This window comes from Chiloscyllium punctatum, chromosome 7 (genome assembly GCF_047496795.1).
Source record: "Chiloscyllium punctatum isolate Juve2018m chromosome 7, sChiPun1.3, whole genome shotgun sequence".
Lineage (NCBI taxonomy): Eukaryota > Metazoa > Chordata > Chondrichthyes > Orectolobiformes > Hemiscylliidae > Chiloscyllium > Chiloscyllium punctatum.
The window spans coordinates 52,075,131-52,093,626 of NC_092745.1; positions in this window are offsets into that span (position 1 = coordinate 52,075,131).

The window sequence follows — 18,496 nt, forward strand, 5'->3', positions numbered from 1 at the left end:
TGAGTAAAGTGTCACCAGCTGAATAACAAGCGAAGGGTTGACCTATAATCCAATTAAATGAGGCAGAGGGACAATTACAAAACGTTTAAAAATCAGGTGGTGCTGGAGACAAACTAAATGACTGGAATAACATATGGATATAAGGGTTGAATACTGGTGCTCTAAACAAAGTAATAAGTAAAACATAACAGTACAAACAAATTAAAATAGAGAGATCACAGCAATTTATCAAGGTGATGATGTCGCAACAGGACAGTAAGGAAGATTTTACAGATACAGAACAGTGTGGTAGGGTGACATGTAGTGCAACATGAAGCCAAGATCATGGTTGTGATTAGATACTACCATGCATTTGGACAAAATATTCAGGATTGCTCATGTGCATGGATAAGTCCAAAGAAGACATGCATTTGGACAGAATGTTCAGGATTAGTTATGTGCATGCATAACTTCAAATAAGACACACACTTGGCAGAGAGAGACCCCTGTATAAAGCGCCTGAAGAAATCCCTTTGTTCAACAACACTTTGGAGATTAATGTTATGAAAGAGGCGCCCTATGTCTGGAGGCGTGGTGAAAACATTGAGCAGAGCCTTCAGCATGGCCAGCTGTGAGCTCCCCTGGACAAAAACGTTAGAGTATAGTTACAGAAATCAGGGCAGTGAAAGACAACGATTGAGATATCTCTACTAGTTTAAAATGTGTGTTATTTGTTTAAGCACTTAGTAAATGAATTGTGGTTTTATAGCACTCAAGTGTCTCCGCTGTAATTCGTCTATTTATATATTTTTGTCCCTGCCTGGGCGTCAACAAGAAGTAACTTTGAGTTACTACGACGCTTTCAGGTAATGTCTGAATTTTCTGACACCCTGCCTGAGCCTGAAATTAAGAGGATAGTTGCCCTACGTCAGGGGCAGGATTAAGCAGGTGGCCGGAAGGAGGAGGTGGAAATTTAATAGTGAGAAAGACAGAAAGACTAGTGGACATATTCAGAAAGTTGGTGCTAACCGAGAATAGTGGATCCAATGGACTCTGACTGGAGAGGATTTCTCCAACAGTGTGTGGCTGGGAATTGGCAGGAGGACTGTGAGCATACAGGACGGGTATGGGAACATGTCGGTATACTCTCTGGAGTATGTCAAAACTTTTATGGGAAAAAGGCACTTTGAGAAAATGCAGAAAGCTGTAGTGATAGGCTGTATATCTGAAGACTTGACAGAAAAGCAGCAGTGAGAGCTGAAGCTACGAACAGAGGTGGCTGAACTTAAAGGAGAGATAAAGAGACTGACTGAGACAGTTCGGAATTTACAAAGCCAGACAGACATAGACCTTGTTCTGGATTAGTGGTGCTGGAAGAGCACAGCAGTTTAGGCACCATCCAAGTAGCTTCGACATAGACCTCATCCATATGAACCCAGTATCAAATGCAGTGTGAGAAATTGATAAGGGAAAAGGAGAAAAGTGAAGACAAAACTGAAAGGACTCAAACGCACGTAGAAACATTAAAAAGACAGTGTAGCAGACTGAAAACAGCTCTGAATGTAGTGCATAAGTCAGTACAGGAGCGAAAAGGGACCTCAAGCGATCATACAAAGTGCATGAAGCAGATAGAGAGGTTACAGAGACAGATACCTGCACAAAGAGGGATAACATGTACATTTGCAACCCCACCTTTGAGGAGGGATGGGAGGAAGCTAGTGACATTGACAGGGGAGGGCTAGCAGATAACGCAGCCAGAAATGGAAAGGAAGACCAGGGGAATGGGATCCCCTTCTGGAGAGAGGAACAGGAGAAAGGCCACTTGTCCCTATAACCCCCCTATCCCCACCCCGATCACTAGGACACAGCAGCCAGCAGTGCTAGCAGGGCAACAGCAATCTGACATTACATACATCACCCCTTATGATGTTTAACAGCAAAGAAATATAGCCAAGTGTGCAGGGGATTGTCAGCTAGGGGATGACCCCCGGGAGCTGTTCCAAGTTATCCACAAACAGAGAGCCATACACAGGTTAGATAATGAGGAAGATGTCAAAACTGATACGGATGTGTCACCATCCCACTGTATATTCAGCTTTGCCAAGCCACAGAATGCAGAACGGGGAACATTAGATCAGTTAAAGGAGGATGTACTGATGGCCATGGGAGCTAACAGAGGGGATGCAGTGAAGCCCTAATTAAGTGTCAAAAAGGGTGGCCCTGGAAAAGCAGAGTAGGCCAGGGCAGCATCCGAGGAGCAGGAGAGTGGACATTTTGGGCATAAGCCCTTCATTGGGAATGTGGGAGGGGGGAAGGGAGCTGGGAATTAGGAGGATGGGGTGGGTTTGGTTGCAAGATAACTGGGAAGGCGATAGATAGATGTAGGGGATAGGATGGTGATGGTGATGGTGATAGGTCGGAGGGGAGGGTGGAGTGGAAGTATGGGATTGAAGAAGGACAGGTAGAACAGTTCAAGGGAGCAATGCCGAGTTGGATCTTGGATGAGGTGGGGGGAGGGGAGATGAGGAAACTGGTGAACTCGATGTTGATGCATCCACCCCCGACACCTTCCCTTGCCACTGCAAGAGGTGTAAAACCTAAGCCCACACCTCCCCCCCACCACCTCACCTCCGTCAAAGGCCACAAATAATCCTTCCACATCCAAATACCTCACCTGCTGTGTCTGTTGCTTTTGATGTGATCTCCTCTACACAGGGGAGAAAGGACGCCAACTCACAGAACGTTTCAGGGAACATCTCTGGGACACACACACCAAACAACCCCATCGCCCTGCGGCTGAACACTTCAACTTCCCCTCCTGTTCCCCCAAGGACAGGCAAGTCCTGGGCCTCCTCCGCCGCAAAGTCGAAGACACCCGATGCCTGAAGGAAAAATGCCTCATCTTCTGCCTTGAGACCCTCCACTCACATGGCATCAATATCGATTTTACCAGTTTCCTTATCACCCCTGCCCCTCACCTCATCCCTTCAACTCAACATTATTTTCTTGACCTGTTCTACCTGTCCATCTTCCTTCCCACCTCTCTAATCCACCCTCCCCCGACCTATCACCATCATCCACGGCCCTGCAATGACCTACCGCTTTCCCAGCTACCTTCCTCACATCCCCACCCCTACCTTCCTATTTATCTCTCAGCCCCCTTACCCCACTACATTCCTGATGAAGGGCTTAAGTCCGTAATGTAGACTCTCCTGCTCCTCGGAAGCTGCCTGACCTGCTGTGCTTTTCCAAAGCCACACTTTTCGACTCTGATCTCCAGCATTTGCAGTCCTCATTTTCTCTCAAGTCGTGAATAAGTGTTGACAGAGGAAAGGGGACCACCCCATTGCATTTGCTGTCAGGCTGTGGCTAGTATTCCAGAGTATATAAGGCCCAAGGCTAGACTGGCTAAATGTGGCTGCACCTTTTGACAATTGATGGGTCCGTGCGCTGGTGTCCCATGGCACAGGGCAGTTACAAAAGGCATGTGACATATTGGACCCCACCAACAACACATACACTGAGTGTGGAGAAATGAAGGAAAGGGATCAGTCCCAAGGGGACCACTACTGCCCTATCAAATGATAGGAAGGGGACATGGACATGGAGGAGGAGATCTTCGTATGTCTGCAGGGTGTGGTGGGATCCTCAGGTGCTCATGCGAGTGTTTTAATTGTGGCAAGGAAGGGCACTATGCCAGTGATTGTCCAAACTCATGGAGGGGCAGAGCAAATCAGATGCACATTCAACCCTTGCCCCTAGAGGGACCCCAGTCGATGCCCTGGAACAATGTGCAACCGATTGAGGCATCAAGTGGGTTGTACCTCAACCCTCAATGATGGTCTCAGGCCTCTTCAACATGGACATGTGACGCAAAATGGGAGACCCTGATTGAACGGTAGGGTAGGAGGCCACCCTATCACTTCCCTTTGGGACACAGTGGGATCCCACACCACCCTCAACACAATAACTGTAAATAATGACAATTGGAAAATATAAACAGGAATAACCTTGAGTGGTTTTACAGGACATTCTCAAGTAGGACAAGTGACTAGTCCTTTAAATATATAAGTAGCAGTCGTAGAGTTGGGACACCCAGTAGTATTCATAAAACTCCTAGCAAATCAAAAGCATATCCTGTGAAATGATTACATAGACAAAGCAGGACTGAACTTTGATCCAATGAACTGCATCATAGGGCAAATGCCAGGAATAAATGAGGAATGCTTTTTTTTTGCTGAAATCCTTACAGGACAGTATAAGGAGAGAGTGTGTGTAAGTGGTGGGAGAAATCTGGATCAGTGCTACTAACATGAGCGAGGACCTGACACTACAAGGAATTATTGGACAACACTAGGAAGTGTTTGCCAAACCTAAGCATGACTGTGCAGGGAAGAAGGGAGAGGTGTGCATACAGGCCCAAGATCCAAATCCCAAAAGCTGTATGAGCTCGACAAGCGGGCTGAAGGTGATATAGGAAAGGTACTGCAAAGTCCGGCAGCACAGGGGTGTTAAGGTGAGTCACCTCTACAAACAATTGGTTTATTTGTCTGGTAAAGAAACTGGACAGGAGTTGCTGACTGATTATTGATTATCAAGAACTAAATAAGGTAACTCCCTTAATGGCAGCTACCGTGGCTACTAGCCCCAAAACCATGATTAAACAGTGAATCTGCGCAGTGATTTACTTATATCAAGGTGCTGGATATAAGTAATGGGTTTTGGTCAATCCCTTTGTCCAAGGAGTGGCAGCATATATTGCATTTACCATTAAGGGACAGCAAGATACATGGACAGTTTTGCCACAGCGATTTCACAACTCTCCATCAGTATTTCATCAGTGGTTAAGCAATGGATTGTGAGATTTTTCTCAGCCAGACTGCCTGATACAATATGTTGATGATTAGCTTCTGTAAATAGAAACCAAGCAAGATCATTGCCAGCTCCTGAATAGTTGTTGCAACTGTTAAAGGAACTTGGGTTAAAAATTATTCAGATAATGAGGCAGGAAGTGAGTAACTTAGGAATGATGTTAACACGAGGAAAAAGAGAGATACACAAATCAAGAATCGAAACGGCAGCTGGACCTCCCATCCCCGCTGATGCGAAGGGCTTGACTGGCTATTGTGGAGACCATATTGGTGGTTTTACCACAAAGGCAGCACCAGTGATGATGCTACTGAAGACAAATACCCCATGGGAATGGAAGCCAGAACAAACGTAAGCAATAAGAGTTTTGAAACAGAACTTGGCAAGTGCTCCTGCCCTAAAAGCTCCAAATACAGCAGAACCATTCTCTGTGGAGGTGGGTGCAATAGGCTCCAGAATATCAGCGATCTTATTGCAAGAGATACATGGTCAGTTGAGACCAGTAGCCTCTGCCTCACGTATGCTCCTACCAGTAGAATAGGGTACACAGCATGTGAAAGGCATTCATTGGCAGTATTCTGGGTGGTAAAAACAATGACTGCAGATGCTGGAAACCAGATTCTGTATTAGTGGTGCTGGAAGAGCACAGCAGTTCAGGCAGCATCCAAGTAGCTTCGAAATCGACGTTTCGGGCAAAAGCCCTTCATCAGGAATAATCCTGATGAAGGGCTTTTGCCCGAAACGTCGATTTCGAAGCTACTTGGATGCTGCCTGATCTGCTGTGCTCTTCCAGCACCACTAATCCAGTATTCTGGGTGGTACAACATTTTGCCTGTATTGTATGAATGAACCCATTGACAGTTCTGATACAACACATGCCCATTCAGATGCAGCTGGATGGACACATTAATGGTGGCACAGGGAGCCAGAACAGAATTGCTAGATGGATATTGATGTTATTACAAGGGAGAAACTGAGGGTAAAAGGCATAACAGAACTACCATGTTAGCAGATAACTTAATTTACTGGGGACACCCCAGGAGTGTCAGGTGGTGATAGCAAATCATCCCAAGGGAAAACAAGAAGGAGAGAATACTGGTAAAGAGAATACAGGGAATATCCAAGACACGAGACAGGCAAAGACAGAAATAGGAGAACAGCAAGGGAATAACAAATTACCCTTAAAAATATTTGCTGTTGGCTCTTTAGGGGTGTGTATAGGATGGAGAGTGGAGAACTGGCTGTGGAATCTATGTGGAAGATGAGCAAGGAGGAGAAGTGGAAAGCAGAGCCCTAAGGCTGCCAAAGACCATGAGAGCTCAAACAGCTGAGGTGGCAGCACTGGCATATATAATGGAGTCACACAGATAAATCCCCTCCAACATCTGCTATCTATTCAGTTAGTACGGGTACAGCAGTCTGAAGGAATACCTGCCCTGATGGGAGGCGAGAGGCTTTGTGTCAGCAGATGGGAAAGTCCTACTGCCTGCCCCTTTGCTGAGGTACATTTTCAGAAAGACGGAAGGGAAAGAATATGGAGTGATGAAAGTGAAAGCTCATTCTCAGTTATCACCAGAAGGAAATAGAAAGGCAGATGAATGAGCCAAATGAGGGGCAAGAGCAGGAAAAGGATGGCAGCCACAAATCAAGAAAATAGGAGAGCAAAAAGAGAAAGAAGTGACCCCAATTGACTTAGCAGAAGAACAAAGAAAGGATAAAGAATGACAAAAGGTATTGGAAGAAAGGAATCAGAGGAATATAAGGAAAGAAAAGGCGTATACATAAAACAGGGTGTGCTATAGTGTGGAGGGAAATTTGTAGTACCAGAGAGAGAAAGGATTCAGATAATTTATTGGTACCATGATATATATGGACACCAAGGGTTGGAAAACATCTTGGAGAGGTTGAAAGAGGTATGTTGGTGACCATAAATGAAAGGGGATGTGGAACATTATGTGAAAAATTGTTTGATATGTGTCTAAATAGCCCTGACAGAAATGTGAACAAGGAAGTCCTTAGACATACAAGGCCAGTCGTGGGACACTGGACAAATCCACAGTTGACTTTGCGGGCCCCTTACTCCCAACTACAAGAGGGTATAAGTATATCCTGGTGATAGTAGATACTTTGACCAAATGGGCAGAGGTGTTTCCCAATTGAAACGATACTGCTAAAATCATGGCAAAGGTCCTATTAAAAAAGGGTTTTACTTTTTGGGGTTTACCAATGGCTATTGAATCAGATCAAGGGATGCATTTTACAGCCCACGTGATGCAGAATGTCATGACACCACTTGGGATAACACAAAACTTCCATATATATCCTATAGACCCCTAATTCAATGGGATAGTCAAAAGAATGAATTTAAATTTGAAGAATATGTTGGCCAAAATGGGGCAGTAGCACCAGACTACTTGGCTGACAGTGCTTCCTGATGTTAATAAGAAGCACTGTAGCTTCCCCTACATGATTTGCCCCTCATTGGTTGCTGACAGGTCAAGAAACGTGTGGCCTGAAGCCACTTCTAGGATTAGGCCTATCTGAGCCAGAAATGTATGTCGTAATGAAAGATAAGTGGTCACAACAGCTGGTTGAGAGTGTGAATGAAGCAAATGTTGTGGCTGCACATAATATGGGAAGGAAGAAACAACAAAGTAAAGCCCGCTTTGACTCCAAGACAATGCCAATTGGTTGGGCAATGGGTAATGACACCTGTACATCAAACAAACATCTCTCCTGGCCTCTAGATTTGAAGGACCATATGAGGTGATAGACAAAGCGGGTCCATCAGTCTACAAGGTGCTAATAGCCCCTAACACGATTGGCTGGTATCATATTAACCAGCTAAAACCGTTTGGGGTGGGGGTGAGGTGGGGTGGGCAGGATAATTATCACCATTTACTCATCATTTTAGGAGAATGTGATACCCCAGAATTAGGAAACTTAGACAGGGACTGGTTTTGGAAGCCAGACCAGGGGGATTTGTGGGACCAGAGCAACCTGAACAAAATGGAAATCTGGCAGGTGCACCATTATCTCCTAAGCAGGTGGACTCCTCATGCTCACTAATGGAAACCAAAATGAAGGAGAAAGCAAAAAGAGAACAAAATGGATGAAGCATCCACTCTTCAACTGAAATGGATGAGAGGAAAGGATGGAAAACTGGAGCTAGTCCTTGATGTACATGAATTGGCTGAGGGGGTGAAGAGTTGAAAATGTGTCGCTGGAAAAGCGCAGCAGGTCAGGCAGCATCCAAGGAGCAGGAGAATCGGCGTTTTGGGCATGAGCCCTTCTTCAGGAATCCTGTACAGGTCCTGTTTTGGGAAGAAATTTGAGTTTTTGTGACGCCACGGCCCGTCCCTGGGCAGTTCCAACTCCACTTTCCAATTTTTGCCCCAGTGGCCAAGAAAGCAGAATTATCCATTACATGGTCTGTGACAAAAATCAATCATCAAAGGATTTAAGTAGGTCAGGAAAAAATTTCCTAATGGTCCAAAATTGTGTGAATTGTGAGTCCAGCAGACTGGATCATGGTGGAATGTTAAGTCTGGGGTTATCCCAAAGGTCAGAGAGGTTGCAGGAAACTTAGGTATGTGTCCAGCGACAGGATCAGCTTTCATACTTTATAGGGATGACCCATCCGCTACTACAGCTGAACCCACTACCACAATGACTCCTGGAGGGACCTGAGGGCCACAGTGCAGCCAATCTCAGAGAGATACAGTGGGAGTAGGATTAGTTCAGAAAGAAATAGAAGAGATAGTTATTCTATGTTTAACCTGATGGACGCACAGTTACCACCCTGATGTGATGGCACAATCTGGCAACTCTTCGACCACCTTCTCTGGAGACAACTTAGCCGCAGTGAATTGACATTGGAAAGAAAAAGGAGGAAGAGAGGGTTGATGGAGTTCGTGGGAGCAGGCTGTTAGCAGGAAGTGGTGTCTGTTAACACCCTTGACATAGCAGAATTGGAGGCTCAGTTAAGTTCTCTCCAGGAAAAGATGAGGATAATATTAAGTCAGGAATTTCGGGATCGAGAAAAAATGGGTAGGATAGGATGGCAAGCGGCACTGGCAGCCCTGACCACCAAGAAAATGTTGAGACCCTTTCAGAATATTGCTAATGAGATTTCAGGCAGAATGGCTTATGAAGCAACCCACAATAACAAAGCAGCATTTTGTTCAACACACACTAGCTGGCTTCTCTCTGCGGTTAGCACAAATATGTTGCAATTAGATGCTCATAGAGTACCAGACTGGGTGTTGGATGAGGACATAGGTGAAGAAAAAGAGGTCAGCTTTACATTGGTGCGATGCTTCATATACCCAAGTATGGGGCTAATCTGACACACTCCCTGTGGCAAGTTCATAATGTGAGTAAATACCATGAAGGAACTTAGATATCATTAAGTAACCCACCAACCCATGCTATAATGATAGAGTGATATAGTGATCAAAAAGGGGGTGTATTTGAGCTGATGCCATCAAGTGAGATCAACTGGGTATGTCTTGGAGTCAAAGAGTCGTAGAGATGTACAGCACAGAAACAGACACTTTGGTCCAACTCGTCCATGCCGACCAGATATTCCAACCTAATCTGGTCCCATTTGCCAGCACTTGGCCCATATCTCTCCAAGCCCTTCCTATTCATATACCCATCCGTTGCCTTTTAAATGTTGCAATTGTACCAGCCTCCACCACTTCCTCTGGCAGCTCATTCCATACACGCATCACCCGCTCTGTGAAAAAGTTGCCCCTTACGTCCCTTTAATATCTTTCCCCTCTCACCCTAAACCTATGCCCTCTAGTTCTCAACTCCCCCACCCATGGAAAAGACCTTGCCTATTTACCCTATCCATGCCCCTCATAATTTTGTAAACCTCTGTAAGGTCACCCCTCAGCCTTCGACATTCCAGGGAAAACAGCCCCAGCCTGTTCAGCCTCTCCCTATAGCTCAAATCCTCCAACCCTGGTGACATCCTTGTAAATCTTTTCTGAACCCTTCCTGTTTCACTACATCCGTTTGATAAGGAGACCAGAATTGCACGCAATATTCCAAAAGTGGCCTAATCAATGTCCTGTACAGACCCATCATGACCTCCCAACTCCTGTACTCAATGCTCTGACCATGAAAGGAAATCATACCAAAAACCTTCTTCACTTTCCTATCTACCTGCGACTCCACTTTCAAGGAGCTATGAACCTGCACTGATGTCTGGAAGAAAAGATCAAAGGAGGGCTAGCTCAGTGTGGATTTGCCTCTGATGAAAACTGCTCATTATCTATCCAGCTGGTGAATAACCAAACTATTTTTTTTAAGTATGCCTGAGTAGGAGACATCTACTGTGTCACCATGGCAACCTCAGGATATCAAAAAGGGCGGACGATGGTGTAACTTGGATGGACAGAATATGGTAATCAGCAATATCTCTTCTGACTTGACCATTAGACACCAAGTTTTGTTCAAACCAGAACCTGAGGAGAAACTGCCCATAACCCTATCTGTCCACCCAACTGCTACAGATGCCAACTTGTGCTGATTCGTAACTACAGAACTTCCACCGATAACACACTTTGCTGCAAACTACATGAAGATCATTCTTGAGGCAAAGGAAGTTATCCATAAATGGACTATGTATGAGGAGGAGATTAACTTCATGCAGAAAGAGGCAGGTTCCAAGTTTCCAGAGTAAAATTTGGAACTGGGGACTGAATACTCAGGACCATCCGTGGATCAGAATTGTGTCACCTGTGATTGTTGTACTGAAATTTGTTATTCTTACTGTTGTAATAGTCTTATTTCTGGATTAGCGGTGCTGGAAGAGCGCAGCAGTTCAGGCAGCGTCCAAGAAGCTTCGAAATCGACGTTTCAGGCAAAAGCCCTTCATCAGGAATAAAGGCAGTGAGCCTGAAGCGTGGAGAGATAAGCTAGAGGAGGGTGGGGGTGGGGAGAAAGTAGCATAGAGTACAATGGGTGAGTGGGGGAGGAGATGAAGGTGATAGGTCAAGGAGGAGAGGGTGGAGTAGATAGGTGGAAAAGGAGATAGGCAGGTAGGACAAGTCCGGACAAGTCATGGGGACAGTGCTGAGCTGGAAGTTTAGAACTAGGGTGAGGTGGGGGAAGGGGAAATGAGGAAACTGTTGAAGTCCACATTGAGTCTTATTTGTTTGTTGAAACACCAAGTTAAGAAATGGAAGGGGCTGACAACAGGGATTGGTCTCAGATACCAAAAGATAGCTCGTAAGGAAGTGGTTTTGTAATGGCTTATTATAGGGCAGGAATAACGTAAACATAGCTGGTTCATAGTATTTCTTACTATCAGTTCATTTGTCAGTTGTATTGATATTATGTGTAACTCACAAGATGTGGAAGGTATATAACAACGTATTTGCGATGGAACAAGACTGATTTGTAACTTTGTTTACTTTTAGAACTATAGTTTTAATAAGCACAATGATCTAAATGGCATTTGAGATAACAATACTAAGTCATGCTTTGTTGAGAGTGCATCACGGTAAAAAGGTAATTCTCACCACTGCCTGGAGGTGCCCTGGAGGATGTAGCAAACCCAATAGAGATGATCCTCAGATAAATCCTGATGTGGCGGTGTTGGTGTTGGACTGGGGTTGGCAAAGTTAAAAATCACTCAACACCAGGTTATAGTCAAACAGGTTTATTTGGAAGCACTAGCTTTCAGAGCGCTGCTCCTTCATCAGGTGGTTGTGGAGTACAATACCCTACGACACAGAATTTATAGCAAAAGATTACAGCGTGATAACACTGAAATGATACATCGAGAAAAAACTGGATTGCTTATTAAGCCTTTCATCTTTTAGAATGACCATGCTAGTTTCAGTTCTTTCATGTGTAAATCCTGAACTTTTTTAAAGTTGCATTCTCAAGTTCACTTTAACAATAGGTGCCATCTCAGTTCAGATACTGCATTGAAGGTGTAAGGTTGAAGTCTGTCTGTGTCCCAATGTTCAGACTGATTCTGTTATTAAAGTGGGATTTACAGAATCTTACATGGATTCATGCAGTTTCTGAGCAAAATAAAATGTAATTCTACAAGTACAAATTCGCCCCAGAAACAGTATATGTGTGCATGCAGGGGAGATAGAGTGAGTGTGAGCATGTGGGTATGTGTTTGGGAGGGGTGGGGGGGAGGTGAGTGTCTGTGAGAGAGTGTACGTATGTATATGTGTGTGAATGTAATAGGGTATAAGTCTGTAAGAGGGTGCGTGTGCGGGTGTGAGTGTGGGGGATGTATGTGTGAGCTTTTGAGAGAGAGCTTGTGTATGAGAGTGGGTCTGTTGGAGTGTGTGTGTGTGTGTATAAGAGCGTATACTGTAGTGGGGTCACCTGTAGTGTGACATGAACCCAAGGTCCCAGTTGACGCCATCCCTATGGGTACCAAACTTGGCTGTCAGCCTCTGCTCAGCCAATTTGCGTTATTGCTTGTCCCGAAGTCTGCCTTGGGGGCTGGTCACCCGAAGGTTCGAGTTCAAATATCCTGGACCACTGAAGTGTTCTCTGATTGGGAGGAAACACTCCTGTCTGGGGATTATTGTGAGGTGCCCATTCATCCATTACCGTAGCCTCTGCTTGGTCTCACCAATGTACCATGCCTCAGGGCATCTTTTCCTGCAGCATGTGAGATAGACAATGTTGGCCGACTCATGTGAATACCTGCCGCATACATGGTGGATAGTGTCTCCATGTGTAATCGTGGTATCCATATCAACACTCCGGCACGTCTACCATGACAAGGTTGTATTGTGTTGTACTGAAGGCCAGTCTGTTTGCTGCGAACAATGATCTATTTGAGATTTGATGGTTGTTTAAAGGTGAGAAGTGGAGGCGTGGGGAATGTGTTGGCGAGGTGCTCATTCTCATTGATAATATGTTGCAGGCCGCGAAGAATATGGTGTAGCTTTTCGGCTCATGGGCTATGCTGGACAATGAAAGACAGCCTATCGGTTGCAGCTCATGTCTGTCTCCTGAGGAGGTCATTACAGTTTCTCGCTGCAGCACATTGGAACTTGTTGTCGATGAGTTGAGCATCATATCCCGTCCTTATGAGGACATTGTTGAATACTTTCAAGTGTCCGTCACGTTCCTTCTCATCTGAACAAATCCTGTGTATGTGTTGGGCGTGTTCATAGGGGATGGTTGTTGAAATATGTTTTGGATGGAAGCTGGAGAAATGTCGCATCATGAAGTTATCCGTGGGTTTGTGGGAGAGTGAGGTGCTGAGGTGCCCATCCTTGATGGAGATACATATGTCCAAGAATGAAACAGATACTAAAGAGTAATCTAATACTGAAGAGTAGTCCATTGTGAGTATGATGCTGGGATGAAACTTGTTGATATCCCTGTGTAGTTGTTTCAGTGACACCTTGCCATGGATGCAGAGGAAGAAAATGTTGTCAATATACCTGATATATAGTGTTGGCTGGAGGTCCTGCATAGAGAAGAAGTCTTGTTCGAACCTGTGCATGAAAATGGTGGCATAATGGGGTGCACGTTTGGTCCCCATGGCTGTTCCATGTGCCTGGATGGAGAATTGGTTGTCAAAGGTGAAAATGTTGTGGCTGAGGATAAAACGGAATGGTGCTTGGAGATTGGGGCTGTTGTTGGTGTTGAGTTATGAGGCTGTTGCTGCGATGCCGTCATTGTGGGGGATACTGGTGTAGTGAGCTGAAATGTCCATTGTGATGAGGAATGTTCCTGGTTAGACTAGTCCATGGGTGCTATGTTTCTGTAAGAAATCTGTAGTGTCGCAACAGAAGCTGGGGGTCCTTTGTACAACGGGTTTCAAGATGCCTTTGACATAGCCAGAGAGGTTCTCATATAGGGTCCCATTGCCTGATACAATGGGACATCCTGGTGTGTTGGCTTTGCACATTGGAGAGACCAAGCAATGGATGAATCGACACCGCACAACAATCACCAGATAGGAGTGTTCCTTCCCAGTCAGAGAACACTTCAGCAGTCAGGGACATTTAGCCTTGGACCTTTGGGTGACCATCCTCTAAGGCAGACTTTGGAACAGGCAACAACTCAAAGTGACCAAGCAGAGGCTGTTAGTGAAGTTCGGTAGCCATGGGGACAGCCTTAATCGGGATCTTGGTTCATGTCACACTACAGGTGACCCAACTGCACTATACACTGTCTCTCTCTCTCACACACACACACACACTCCTATAGACCCACACATTCATACAGACCCTCTCTCATACACAAGCTCTCTCTCATATGCTCACACATACACACCCACACTCACACCCACACATGCACCCTCTCACAGACTTATACCCCATTACACTCACATACATGTGCACATTCTCTCACAGACACTCACATCTGTTACGACATGGGGTAAACTCTCCTGCTTAATTTAAAGCCAGCAATACAGAAAAGATTTATCCCATGCAGTAACCTATGAAAAGTCAAGTGGCCAAGAACTATTTAAAGTAAAAATTAACAACTTTATCTCTTAAATTATAACAGAGGGCTATTTGATCAACAACTATTGACAATTCCTCCCTCTAACCTTCCCTTTTACCTTCCCTTCTATAATACAAGTCAGATTAAACTCCCAATTCAGATTTACAGAAAAATTCAAATTTTAAAACCAGCCAGCGGTCGAATCTTCTCTTTATCTTGGTCAGTAGATTTGCTTCCCAGGTCAGTATTGAGGTTTCTCTCTATGCAAACACCTTCTCTAGACAGGTACCTCTCAGAGAGTTCCGACTAGCAGTCCACATCTGTTGGTCTGGTGGTAGTTCTCCTCCCAGCTATTCAAATTTCCCTGGCCTTATAGCCCAAAGCATCGGACTGTGTCACTGGTTTTTAAGATTGTCAATATAGGCAATTTAAACTTGATTGGAATTTAGTGTTTTTGGGGGTATAATTTAAACTAATTGGCCTAATTTGAATCTGTTTTGTTGTTTCCAGGTAACCAGCTACCCCAGAAGCTGGAGCACATGTGACGTTGTATCCTGTTGAGAACACTTGATGCTGTCACTGCTAGCCTTTACTCTCTTAAAGGTATAGTCCACCCATATCTTCATAACACATCCACCCACACACATACCCACCTGCTCATACTCACTCTGTCACCCCTGCAAACACGTATAGTTTCTGGGGTGAATTTGAACTTGCCAAATTACATTTTGATTTGCTCAAAACACTGCATAATTCCATTAAGATTCTATAAATTCCACTTTAGAAATAGAATTAGTCTGAACATTGGGACACAGACAGACTTTAACCTTACACCTTCAATGCAGCATCTGGCACCTATTGTTCAAGCTAACTGGAGAATGTAACTTTAAAAAGGGTCTGGGATTTACATGTGAAACAACTGAAACTAACATGGTCATTCTAAAAGATGAAAGACTTAGCAAACAATCCAGTTTTTCTCAATATATCATTTCAGTGTCATCACACTTTAATCTTTTGCTATAAATTCTGTGTCGTTATGATCTCATACTCCACAACAACCTGATGAAGGAACAGCGCTCCGAAAGCTAGTGCTTCTAAATAAATCTGTTGGACTAAATCCCGGTGTTGTGTGATTTTTAACTCAGATAAATCTTTAGCTTAAAAGGCAGAAATGTTGGATAAGGCTGAAGATAACTGGAACTGATAAGAGACCTAATAATGGATTGCATTGTGAATGGAATTACGCTGAGTCACTCAGATCTGCTAAGAATTAAAACTGCAGAAAATCAGGAACTGCTGGCTGTATCATATAAGATGTCCATTTGGACAAAACGTTCAGCATTGCTCATGTGCATGGATAAGTCCAAAGCAAGCATGCACTTGGACAAAATGTTCAGGATTGGTCACATGCACACATACATTCCAAATAAAGTACACACTTGGCACAGAAACTTTTGTACAAAGAGCCAGAAGAAATCCCTTTGTTCAACAACACTTCGAAGATTAATGTTGTGAAAGAGGTACCCTACGTCAGTCTATATTAGAAAAAAAGAGGAAATGAAGCAGATGATAAACCTTTTAAAGACACCAAGGAAAAATTAAATAAAAACTTTATTTTGTAGGCTATCAGACAGTAATATAATTGGTTGAAAAAAATTCACACAGAGATTAATGTGATGTTTGGCTTCCTCTATGAAACCAGTAGCATATCAAGGGCAGAGATATAATGAAACATGATCACTTGCAAGTTCCCCTCCAAGCCACCTGCTGTGGCCATTGTAGACCGAAGGAGAGCTGGAACATTACAGAAACATCGAATTCCTACAGTGCAGAAGCTGGCCATTCAGCCCATTGAGTTCACACTGATCCTCTGAAGCACATCCCACCCAGACCCACATTCCCCCTATACCTGAAACTCATAATTCCCAGGGCTATTCAACCTAGCCTACACATCCCTAACACTATGGGCAATTTAGCATGGTCAATCCACCTAACCTGCACATCTTTGGACTGTGGGAGGAAACAGGAGCACCCGGAGGACACCCACGCAGACACGAGGAGAATGTGCAAACTCCACAAAGACAGTCGCAAGAGGCTGGAATCGAACCCAGCAACCCCTTATAAAAGGCATTTCTACTTGAAGTTTGTGGTTTGCTTGGTGCATTATGACATCTCCTTCAGGTTAATATCTCCAGCAAACTTCAGGCAACTTCAGCTACCTTGCTGCCCCCTAACGTTAATCTTCAGGGTGGGGGCTGCAGGGTCTGGAGAAAGGAGGATTGCAAATATGAAAGGAGGGAGGGAAACAGTATCAGCAAGGTGGACGTGTACTGAAGTTTGGTTGGGAAGGGGGTCATGTTGGAATGAGTTCATCCACAGCCAGAAGAGCTCTGTCACAAGAGTTGGGCGGGTGGTAGGGGGATGTGGAAGTGAGTGGGGATGAAGTCAATGAACATACTTGACAGGCCCAGGGCTGGTTGGGAAGGGTAGGTAGGGGCAGACAGGTTGGGAGGGGGCTTGGTGTGAAACCTATGAGATTTCATGGGATGGACTATCATGAAGAGAATGTGGATGCTTGGAAACTCACTGACAGGTTCACCCTGAGACAGCGGGGGGGAAAAGTGGCACTGACAACACTCTGGATGGGGGTTGATTAAATGTGCCTATGAGGGAGGCACACCAATGTTGGGGCTTTCAAATAAAGGAGATCATGGCACTCAGACCCAAATCCATGAGAGGACACAGAACTGCGAGGTCCTTTATTGTTGAACATCCTCAGGCATTGCCCTCCCCTTCTGAGTATGTTTCACCTCCCCCCAACTCCCCGAACCACAGACACAATAGACAGCGCATTGACAGTGACCTGTTAGGACTCAGAGGACACAAAAGACTTGGGCTGGTGTATGAGGAGGGCCAAGTGCATCAGTATGACCTTGTGCCATGTGCTTACATCATCCCTCTTGGTTCCACATGCTGCAATCACCTCTCAGCAGGGAGGTCCATCAGTACAGCCTGGACTGTAGCCGTGAATCATAGAATCCCGTTAGTGTTGAAACAGGCCCTTCGGCCCAACAATGGCCCTCTGAAGAGTGACCCAATCCCCTACCCTATTTTCCTATATATGGGTAATTTAGTGTGGCCAATCAACCTAACCTGCACATCTTTGGACTATGGGAGGAAACCGGAGCACCTGAAGAAAACCCACACAGACATGGGGAGAATGTGCAAACTCCACACAGACAGTCACTCGAGGCTGAAATTGAACCCGGGTGCCTGGTGCGATGAGGCAGCAGTGCTAACCACTGAGCCACCGTGCCACTCTCTTTTCACAGTTTAATTTGTATTGAGGTGATGCTGGATGATCTAACAATACCTTCTGGGTCTACACAGAGGAACTAACTAACATCGAAAACGTATGGCTGAAGCGCAAAGATGTGCATGAAGGTTCGCAATCCTTAACAAGCTATTGTTACCCTTATAACTGAGATGCCCTCAGTGTGTTTTCTTTTCCCCTACCTCTGCCTTGCATGATGTCTCAGTGTCCATCCTGGCTGTAGAGTTAAGTTGGCAGAGCCTGCGGGTCCCCAGAGGTTGCCCTGTTCATTGAAGGACTGAAACAGAGCAGAGTAGGGAAGGGGGAAACGCTCATTCCCTAACAGGCACCCGGAGCAAAGGCAGTGGTACAAAGCAGAGGAGTCCTCTAACAGCAGGACTCGCCTATAGGAGGCTGCTACCACCAAACCCTGGCAATCTGGTTTGAGGTCACTGCTCAGTTCAGCGTCCTCTCCAGTTGGCAGAGGGAACAGCTGGCAGTATTGAAAGAAGCTGAAAATGTGTTGCTGGAAAAGCGCAGTAGGTCAGGCAGCATCCAAGGAGCAGGAGAATCAACGTTTCGGGCATGAGCCCTTCTTCAGGATTTCCTGAAGAAGGGCTCTGCCCGAAACGTCGATTCTCCTGCTCCTTGGATGCTGCCTGACCTGCTGCGCTTTTCCAGCAACACATTTTCAGCTCTGATCTCCAGCATCTGCAGTCCTCACTTTCTCCCAGTATTGAAAGAAGGTCAATGACCTCATCCCCCTCCACCAAAGTACGTGCCACCATCTTTCCTCTGCCGTCCCAAACTCACTCTGTCTCCTCTAGTGCACCCACCTCCCAACAAGGTTCTTGCTCTGCCACTCTCGGTATTGCCTGCAGA